Raw genomic sequence first — 10,912 nt, 5'->3', positions numbered from 1 at the left:
AAATTGAGTTCTAAGCCGGCTTGGGCTCTCGTTATCGAGGTGTGCATAGTACATATAAGTTACCCGATAACGGCACAATGAACAATGTGATTAATTATATTCCATAAATTATTCTATATGTAAGGGTAAAGGATTCTACCATGAAAACAATGGAAGGTAAATAAACGTCCCACCATTTGTAAGTGCGTTTTACTAATCTTCCTGTCATATGAGTCCACGAGCCTGTTGTATTTGAACTGTGATAAAGTAACACTAAAAGTAATTCGATGCAAATGATCGAGTACCATGAATATATTAATTCTCCTGGATGTGAAATATAAAGCCAAAAAAAGAAAAACAGAATAGTAAATCTGGATTTTTTGTTAATACCTCATATGTAAAATGTAATTTTAGCCATCGAATTGATGATGTGTCGTTATCTACACTGTTGCATCGCATTTGGAACTCACATGTCAGGTCACCAGAGCAGATTAAAGTATAATGCTGCTCACGATTTCAGTTTTGTTCAACGTTTCACGTGAGAGCATCACATTCAGGTACAGTCATTCCATTTTTGATGAATGTATCACTTTAAAATGATAAAGATAATGTCTATATGCTTATGCTCTGTCAGTGCTTCATTTCAAGCTCCACGTTGCATTCTCGGTTTAACTCAGTATGAAAGTATATTAATGGCATTCGTTACATACTAAACTTGATTTGATGTTACTGGAGGGTACTGTTTCAAAAGCCACGTATAAGCATTAAATTAATATCTAACTTAACACAAAAGGACAGCAAACGATTCATACACTCACACTCAGCCTTCAACAAATTTGTTTGTCATTTAATAACAATGTTATATAAAAACCATTAGCCTACTTCTTAGCTAATATAACTGCTCAAGTTAAGAAAAAGCAAAGCGATGTTTAAAATTCGAAGCACACTGGTGGATGCATGTTGTCATGTCGGAAATATATTTTCCAGTCGTGCACAGTTGAAAGCAAATTGACGCATGCGCATTGTAACAAAGATCACTTTCTATCTCTCATAAGAGTTTTCGAAATAAATGTGCGCACAAATGCACGTCTGCGACGTTGGACAACTTTAAAAGTCGTTAATTATTTAAACATGGATGGTTTCATTGTTTCAAAGTTCTTTCATCTTGCCATCTTCTTGGTATTATATACTTGTAACGTAATCGGTTGTAATTATCACTGCACAGAAGGACAAGCAGTAAATTCAAAGGAATGCTATGCTATGCTAGGCTGTGACTTCTCGTTCCCGGATAATGCTGTTAATAAAGATTATATTAGATTATCTATAAATGAACATATATATGGTTTACGAGTAGCGATGAACTTCACCGGACGTACTAATGGAGAAGTTCCCTCTACAGGAACTTACTCCTACAACGGTATACAAATCAGACAGAATCAGACAGTCAATCGATATTCATTTCAAGTAAAGGTAGAATATATCGAGGAAGATCTATCCCACTACTTCCGTAACATAACTAAGGTTGATTTCTCTTTCTCTATCTTGAACCTTCAACGACAGGATGCTGGTACTTATCATCTGTCATTGACTGATGATAAATCTCCGTATACACTTTACTCTCATCACACCTATAATCTCTTTACAGTCTACCAGCCTCCTACACCTCTTGTTTGTCAAGGCCCCTCCTCGTCCCCATCTGGCTCCTACCACGTAACTATATCGTGTTCAATAACAAACGGGTTTCCACCGATAAATCTGGAAATGATTGAGCCCGACGGCTGTGATTTTCAGAAACATTACACGGATGATAACGGTATTCAAGAGCTTTCTATTTACGTTACGTCTTGTGATCAGAACTCAGCTGTTGGATGCATCGCTACCCAGGAAACGCTGGCGTTCCTTTCTACACCGCAGTATTCGGACAGATGTGATTTTAACATCTCTAAAAGTAATTCAGGTGAGTCTTTTGTCATTTATTTTATTAATCGTGTACACAAATGCTTGAAAGAGAAAATTGTCTATTCACCATTCTTAAAGTCATCGCCTAACATAAATATACCCCAACCCCTTAGAAAAATTTTCAGACTAAGAACAATTTCCAAATACTAAATCGCACCGACACAAGCAATGTACCTTTCTAACTGCTAGTTCCCTGTTAATGTTAAAGTACACAATGTTAACCCAATATGACTTTTAGCTTTTCAAAGTGTTTCCTTGCACGCGTTGCTCCGAAGTCAGTGGGCTGGTCGGTGTGGTCAAGGGACTTCTTTTTCCTGACCTTAAGCTCCATTAACGTACAAACACACGAGTACTTTAGTACAGCAATAAAGTGAAGCCTTGCTGTGTTGATTCATAGTCTTCACATGTAATTTTAAGGAACGGAAAACCGCACGCAGTGTGACGGATATAAGCTACATTAGAACATAATATGCTATAACATATTATGTTATATATATATATATATATATATATATAACATAATATATATAACATATATATATATAACATAATAGCAAGGAATTATATGCAAACTACCGACTCCGTGTATATTAGTAAAAACTGTACAACCAATTCCCCTGAGCTGAAACGCACCAGCGAACAAACTGTATTCGGAGCGTACAGACGGACCGGTAAGAGACGAAAAGCTTAAATATCCAATTGACGTCCAGCAGAGCCATTCAATAAGTTATTACTGGCTTTAATGGTAAGGGCTTCGATTATTTTTCTTTTACTGGTATTGGATTAGTTGCGATGTAGGATTTGCCAAATTGATGTTTTCTCCAGATTTCGGATTTATATTGTGAGTTTGTAAATGAGTGTATATGGTCTGTTTAGTCATACGTATATGTTCTTTTATTCTCGTTCCAATAATACACCCCGTTTCGCCGATGTATATAGACGAGCAATCTCGAGCATAATTCCAAAGACCCCAATATATGTGTTAACAGTCTATCACAAGACTGTGAGAAACGGGTAATCGAGTTGATGGAAACTAACAATGCTTTGAAAAAACAATTAAGATTAGTTGAATTACATTGTTCGCTCCTATTCCCAAACACGTGCTTTTACTGCTAACTATGCTCACCGTTCTGTTCTTGCATCGTATCACCCACCCCTAACTCATATTCTCGCCATTTGTAGTAGACATTACAAACTTTAACAGAGTAAAACACCATCATTTTTATAGAAGTGTTTCTTGAGCTGATGGAAATTGATAATATCGTAATGATTGTACAATTACACGTCAGTGTAAAAGTCAATTATCATGGAAATAACTGCTGTCATGTATGAAAAGAACCCGGATGTTCAAGAAATTGTGTCAAATATTTGTAAGTAAGATGCCATCCTTGTTTCAATCTTTCATAGTAACTACAACTACCAACCACTTCACATCATGCAACCTTCAGGTTAACGAAAGAGCCTCAGTCGAATACGTTGCAAAATAAATTCATTGAAAAAGACTTTTAAAGATATTTATTTCACTTTTTAGTATCGGCGATCTTAGACGCGTGGCTATAGTGATATTACATGTTTTGAGCGCTTCCGAGCATGCGCACGAACCTTAATCTCTTCTAGAATATCTACTGTCTACTATTGGTTTCTATCGAAAGGAAACTGCAGAGCTAATCAAAGGTAGTTATAACGTACAGCGTAAACGTTGTAAAGATAAGAAGTCTTTAATGATGGAGATTTTACATAATTCTGTTTTCTTCTTTGTTGTATTCCTGTTAACGTCATTTTCCGAGTGTACCGATTGTGATTTTAATTGTCAAGATGGACCAGCTAGGAAATCGACAGACTGCTATTCGGTTGTAGGATGTGACTTTGCCTTTCCAGATATTTCCTATTCATATAAATATGATAAATATATATATGTACTTCGAGTAGAGTTGAACTTCACTGAGATGGCCCACACCGGAGATACATCTACCCGTACCTTTGCTCACACTGGGCTGTTCTGGTCGGATGATAATCATACAGTCAATCGTTATTTATTTCAAGTAGAATACTCACACCGAGATTATCCATCGTACTTTTATGATTTTGGTTTTTCAATCCTAAACCTCCAACCAGAAGATGCTGGAACCTATCATGTGTCATTGTTCGATGATATCTATAACGTACTTCTCGTTCGACATACTTACCGTCTGTTCACCATTTATCATCCTCCTTTATCCCTCCTCTGTGAAAGGAAAAATCTTACTTTACATCCAAATAATGACTTTAAATTTGAACTGGCATGTTCCATTCCAGACGCATATCCAGTTGTAGACTTGCACTTTATTGAACCAAATAACTGTAGTTTTAAGAAGCATTATTCCCGTGAAGGTAAAGATAATGTGTTAAAGATTTATATTACCTCGTGTAGTGGTAATTCAACAGTCGGCTGTTTTGCCACCCAGGGAAACTTAGACTTCATGTCCATCACAGGTTTCTCTGATAGCTGTTCTTGGGAAGTTCCTAAGACATATCCAGGTAGGACACTGTATTATTTGATATCAACTTCCAGCTTTTCTAGGTCAACGGTGTTTTCCTTCATTTATATCTCGTTCACGGTTTTAGTGACATAAACATGCTTTATATGAACAGGGAGGAGTGGGCTGGGGATGAAATGGGAAATATTAGCCCAGTAAAATGTTGTAACCGAACGGACCAAAAGAATACAGTTAGCAGTCATAAAACGCTTAGTACTCTGCCGATCTCCTTTGTGAGACGATATTTATTTATCATTAAGAAAATAAAAAAATAAATACATTTGCTACTCATCAGTTATATTTCGTGGAAAAGTGATAATTTTAATATGATGTATTGAATAATTTCTCCATCGGTAGGGCTGGTAAGTTTTAAAGTCTTGACAGACGCTATCACTTTTAACGAAGAAAAAACGTAACTTGCAGAAAAGCAGTCCATAAAGTTCACAGTATGGTCTAATTTGCCATACTGTGCCATACATATATATATGTATATATACACACACACACATATATATATATATATATATATATATATATATATATATATATATATATATATACACACACATATATATATATATATACACACTATATATATATATATATATATATATATAAAATATTACAGTCTCATCGCGATTATAATCACGGCCCGATGACATCCGCTCTTTGATCTAATATAATAATATAACACTAGTAACACTAGTGACATATGATAATTGTATCACCTTCTTGGAGTGACACTTTCATGCATTTTTTGTAGGGTTACTAGTGTTTCTAGTTTAAAACTGAATTAACTTGGTTAATTGTTGACAAGACAAAGTCCTACATAGCAGATCTACTTTAAAGTGGCGCGCTGGTCCTGGAGAACTTTATCATATAAATGAATGATGAACCGCCTTGATCAAATTACAATTTTGAATGTACTTTTACCGATGGTAATAGCCATCAATGAACATGTCTACAATACAAGTACAGCAAGGAGGTTTGATGTAACTATCAGTCTGTACATTGTAATGTATTCTAACACCAATCTTGTCATGCCTTACAACAACGTCGTATTTCAATGTTTTTATCCCACACTGAATCAATTATCAGATCCGGTATTCGAATAAACAGTGAAATCCTAACAAGATAATTATTTAAGTACAGTAATACGCTCTCAGTCTGTGCAAAATTAATAAATATAGCATCTGTGTTTCCAATCTCGTTGTGTGGCATCTCAAAAAGTCGATAAATATTATATTGATTTCATATGTAAACAGGAATTCTATATAGAGTGTATAGGAGTGATTCGAAGGGTTTTTCCGGATACTTTTTGCTTAATGTTTAAGATGAAAGTGTATTAAACTTAGTCATGCATTTGACGAGGTGTATGTGCATGTCTACAATGTAACGTCACAATGTGGAAGCATTCGTCAATTATTCGTAGCTGATTCAGGAATGCTCACTGAGTCATTTTAAGTCTCATATTGCATGTTAGAGCGTCGGCAGTTTTCTTTCATTCTTTACAATAAGTCCGTGTATTTTACTATATAAAAGTAAAGAAGGAAATGTTCGCTGCTACGTCAATAAATATTTACTCAAGTTAATGTTGAATATATATTTAGGAAGATGACTCGTGGTACTTTCCTTGAGTTACAAATGCTGATTGCACTTACTTCATCTTCAACCTTCAACGAGACGAGGTTTGTACTTTATCGTCTATCATTGACTGATGATAAATCCCGTATACTCTTCACACTGATTACATGAACATATATCAATTCTTTACAGTCTAGCAGCCTCCTACACCTCTTATTTGTGAAGGCCCCTCCTCATCTCCATCTGCATCATACCACGTCGTCCTATCTTGTTCAATAACAGACGGGTAATCACCGATAAATCTGGAAGTAATCAAACCCGAGGGCTGTGATTATCAGAAATATTACACAGATAATAACGGAACTAAAGAGCTTTCAGTCTACATTACTTCTTGTGATCAGAACTCAACGATTGGATGCATCGCTACTCAGGAATCGTTGGAGTCCCAAACTATATCACAGTACGATGACAGGTGTGAATTTAGCATCTCTAGAACCGATCAAGGTAAGTCGCTACTCATATTTGTACTTGAATGATCTAGGGCATTATTTGTCAGTATGATGTCATTGCGTACGCTAACATTGTAATGAAAGAAGGCATCCCGGAATTCACAGCTGGAAGTAAAATAAGAGCCTATATAGAAGATACTCTTGATAACCTTTTAAAATACATAAATGTAAAACGTGGTAACCTAACAGATGGTTCCACGCGAATTAGATTCACCACAGCTTTAAAGGGATCTACTACTCCCAAAATAATTAAAATATAGGTAAAGAAATAATATAAAAACATCATAAAGTAAACTTTCGCTGTCCATTATTGGCTGTGTATTTGTGCCAATGGATCGAAGATATGTAACGTTTTATCTTAATATTGGCTAAATTTGGTGCTTCTGTCACAAATATTGACTTAAAGTGAGCTGTATATTAAAACATTTTTTTTAATGTCAGTATTTGTGTAGGATGTTTATATTCCAAAAAGCTTGAAACCAAATCCATGGCACTGTCATCTTAAGCACTATCATTGCAGCACATCTAACAGTTTCGCTGTGTGCTGGTCGTCCTTTTGTGGGTTTTTTAATGTTGTTTTTGACTTTTTGGCTCGCTTGATAATATTAGAACTTAAACTTGTGGTGTATAAAATAGAAATCCAAGTACGATGATTTGGAGTAAGAACTCGAGTACTTTTTACGTGACCCGCCCTGCGGGAATATAAACGACACGCCAAACGGCACTACCAAACCAGCCCAACCAGAAAAAGAAACCTCAAGTCAAGCGAGCCCCCCCCCCCCTAAAAAAGTAAGTACGCCCTCCGACCAGCAGAGGCTGAAGTACTCGAGAACTCGGATTTCGAAGGCGCTGGCAAAGACGGTCTAAATGTTCGATCCGATGATCGACCAAAACGTTCTGTAAAATTCTCCAGGTTGCCCATCCAATCCGGGAGGTTTGCCATTCTTCATTTTTGACAACGCAATTCAAGTTCGGCTGTAGTAAAGTTAGCACCCAATTGACCATTGACATTATCTCGTGAAAAGAGGTTATTTTAAAAAATCTCTGTATACGGAGATAATGCTTACCGGATCACAAAAGGTATTCCTATTTGTATTACCGACAGCGGAACACGTTTGTCAATAGATAATTTTTAAGACAAAGTCGCCCGGGAAAGAACCTGGGCACGAAAAACAAACTAACGAACGACTACTCCGCTCTCAACCCCAGTCTCCTTGCATCGAGACAATGTGATCGTCGTCGGGTGGGCATCATCATTCCCCTCGAAAGGGAACATATACTACACTTATTTGGAGGAATAGATGTGATGTTGTTTTTAGGGGGAAATTTGCCAGTTGGCAGGCAGTCCTGGAGGCGGTGAAGTCTGACATTCGCCTTCAGGTTGAAGGCGATTTTCGCCGTTTATCTAGGGCTGCCCTGTTTTGGACGGTGGTGTGCTGGGGAAGGGTGTTTTGTTTTGCTGCGTGCTGGTCGTCCTTTTGTAGTTTTTTTTAATATTTCAGTGGGGGGTTGGGCGTTTTGTCTCTGCAGGTCGGTGAGCGTATGTACTTTTTTTGGCTCGCTTGACCTGAGGTTCGTTTGTAGGAATGGGATGGTTTGGTAGTGCCGTTTGGCCGTGACGTTTTGTATCCCGTATGACGGGTCACGTAAAAAGCACATATACTACACATGATCTTAGCCAAAAGGCTGTTCGGTAAAAGCTAAATGATAGTTGATCCTCCGCTTCCACGCATTTTCATGTGAGCTCCATGGCTTTTAGCATTAATGTATTTCGTTTATATAGCGTCATCAGTGGAGGGAACCCCAAGTTTTGACACTTGCGCAGAGGTTTCAAAGATCTTCTCTTCGACGACGAGCTTTGGCTACACAGTACTCTACAACATATCGAATGATGCGAAACTTAACATCCTCCCACCAGCCTGCTAAAGACATGAAGGTCTGCTTCAAGGTACTTCAATGTACCTGTATTATAAGGTACTTCTGTATTATAAGGTACTATTATAAGGTACTTCTGCTTCAAGGTACTTCAATGTACCTGTATTATAATCCATGGAGAAACTGTCTTTCCCCTAAGATATGACAATTAACTTTTCAAAATCCCCTTCCCACAGGGAATAAACTTAGCTACCACAGCATCATTATCGGAATACGGGCAACTTATAATATCGCAATTAGAAACCCCTGTAAGCATCAGACCCATTTAGTCTTATCCAAGATAATTTATGACCTCTAAGGTTAAGACACCTCAAAACACCTACCAAACGACGATACGATATGAAACTATCCAACTGACAATGAAAGGTAAGCAAACTTTAAAATTGCGAGTAATTAAGCCACGGCACAATGTGCACTGCTAGGTAAATGGATGGCAGAGGCTCACAAAGTCTTCCCCTTAAGAAGATTGATAAGGCGGGTAAACGGTACATAAGGTAATGTTTCCCTGTGGGTATTTTAACAGTACGGATACCAAGCGACCTTCGTGATCGGTCTTAATCCTGATTGCACGGCCACTCAGACGTGGAGAAATTAGGACGACCGCACCACAGAATGATACCGTACCAAAGGAAGCATGAAGGCCACCACCCCAACTGTAGGTACATAATCGGCATTCTCTTCAGTTATGCGAATTTACTGAAGGCAAACGTAGTCGACATCAATACACTTACAATATTGAAACATTTAACATTTGACTATGACGATGACTCCAATCGTTTCACGTGGGTTCGTTTCCTTATTTCATGCCGACCTTCAGGCTAGCCTCCCGACCTCATCAAACCAATCCATTCCATATGGGGATCCGCAATTTTTGGGAAGGGGTAAGTGACAACAGGAATTTCCACAAGGGCTGTGGAAGGGCGAGTAACAGCATGGGACCCACCGGCACCGGCACCAAACACGCAGGGGTCACCTGGTCCCCCACCTTTGTAAATTGAAGCAGAACAGGTCCCGTTGCCTGCTGCACCTCGCGCTTTCGCCATGCTTTATATGACAAGGGGCAGGCTCGAAAAAAACATGACCCTCCTTTCCACACAGCAAGCAAACTACCTTGCTTGGGCAAATAGCACTGTCAATCGCCCATTTTTATTGGTGAAGTCATCTGCCTCATGACCAGTCCCACTCTGGTCTAATCAGCATAATCATAAAAAAAAAGTAATTTTTCGCGGAATAATGCTTTCTAGTTTACAAGAGTTGCTGGAGAGAGTCGATAGATCACACATTGAACGACGTACCTAAGGGCAAACGGAATATCAAATGCGACGTTTCCATTTTGTGGGTGGGGGCGGAGGAGGGGGGGGCGATGGGTATCACAGGGTAACATCTGATGTGAGGTGGTGTGAGGCTTACCATTTAATATTTTTGACTGGGTGTGGGTGTGGGAGTGAAGTAAAGTTTTTTTAGAAACGTGTGGAGTTTTATTTCAACGGATTATGAGATTAACAGTTCATCATTTCATTATTCAATGGTTCATGTTACGTTGTCGGCGTCCATAATGAATGAGCCAGGGGCATGGGCGTCAATCCAGGGGGGGGGGGGGGACGGGGGGACACGTCCCCCCCCCCCCACATTTCGATGGATGGGGGAAACAATATCAAATGTCCCCCCCCACACATTTGGAAAAAAAAGTAGTGTCGTGGCTCTATTTGGTTACGGCTTACACTTAGGATTCATATCCTCGAATATCACTCAATGTTGCTGAATGGAGAATTCCACCCAGATCTCGTGAGTTGGTACCCTGAGCATTCCAACAATCTTAAGCTTAGTCTGCCTTTATTTCGAGGCCATTTCCATTCGTCGTCAGTTGAAGGGTATAGACAAATATTCAAGTTGATGAATCCAGTGGTACGGGCTATGTTTGGTGAAGTCGAAGCTCTCTTGCGGTTGCTCCTCGTCTCCTCCGCTAGTTCGACGGAAGCCGAGAGATCTTTTAGTGCTTTGAGGCGTTTGAAGACAAGGCTACGGAGCACCATGACTCAACAGAGGCTGAACCATGTGATCGTGTTCCATATTCACCGCGCAGGGACGTCGTTAGAGGGGGTGTGGGTGTGTCTCACCCCCAAGCCATGGTAAAACTGACGCTAGTTGGAAAATTGGAGTGCGACAGTCGGAATTTCCGACAGTCGCACTCTAGTTTATCTAGGCCTTTTCATGTAATTTTTTTTTTTAAATTTCGGTCAAAATTGACCTTTAACCTGTTTTTTATACCACGTTTTCCTTGCCACTTTGGGAAATTGTTTCTCGCGATTCTTATACTCCACCGTACAAAACTTCTTATGATTTTGAATACTACAAAAAAATGCTTAATAGAACTACCGTCATAGGCGTAGGAGCCCAATTCGTTTTGTGGGGGGGGGGGGGGGGTTGTAA

The 10,912-nt window shown here is 38.9% G+C and overlaps 1 long non-coding RNA gene across 1 annotated transcript in view; it reads left to right on the top strand.

Annotated features, from left to right (window-relative positions):
- The first annotated feature begins 508 nt into the window (after positions 1-508).
- The window catches only part of LOC139975697 (uncharacterized), a 42,040-nt gene continuing 31,636 nt past the window's right edge, over positions 509-10,912 (top strand). The window contains exons 1-2 of the long non-coding RNA XR_011795843.1: positions 509-1,936; positions 6,231-6,542. This is a non-coding gene — a long non-coding RNA (uncharacterized lncRNA). The remainder of the gene's footprint in view (positions 1,937-6,230; positions 6,543-10,912) is intronic.

The sequence above is a fragment of the Apostichopus japonicus genome, chromosome 11 (assembly GCF_037975245.1).
Source record: "Apostichopus japonicus isolate 1M-3 chromosome 11, ASM3797524v1, whole genome shotgun sequence".
Taxonomy (NCBI): Eukaryota; Metazoa; Echinodermata; class Holothuroidea; order Aspidochirotida; family Stichopodidae; genus Apostichopus; species Apostichopus japonicus.
The sequence above is the reverse complement of the archived record's forward strand: the minus strand, read 5'-3'. Positions and strand labels throughout refer to the sequence as shown.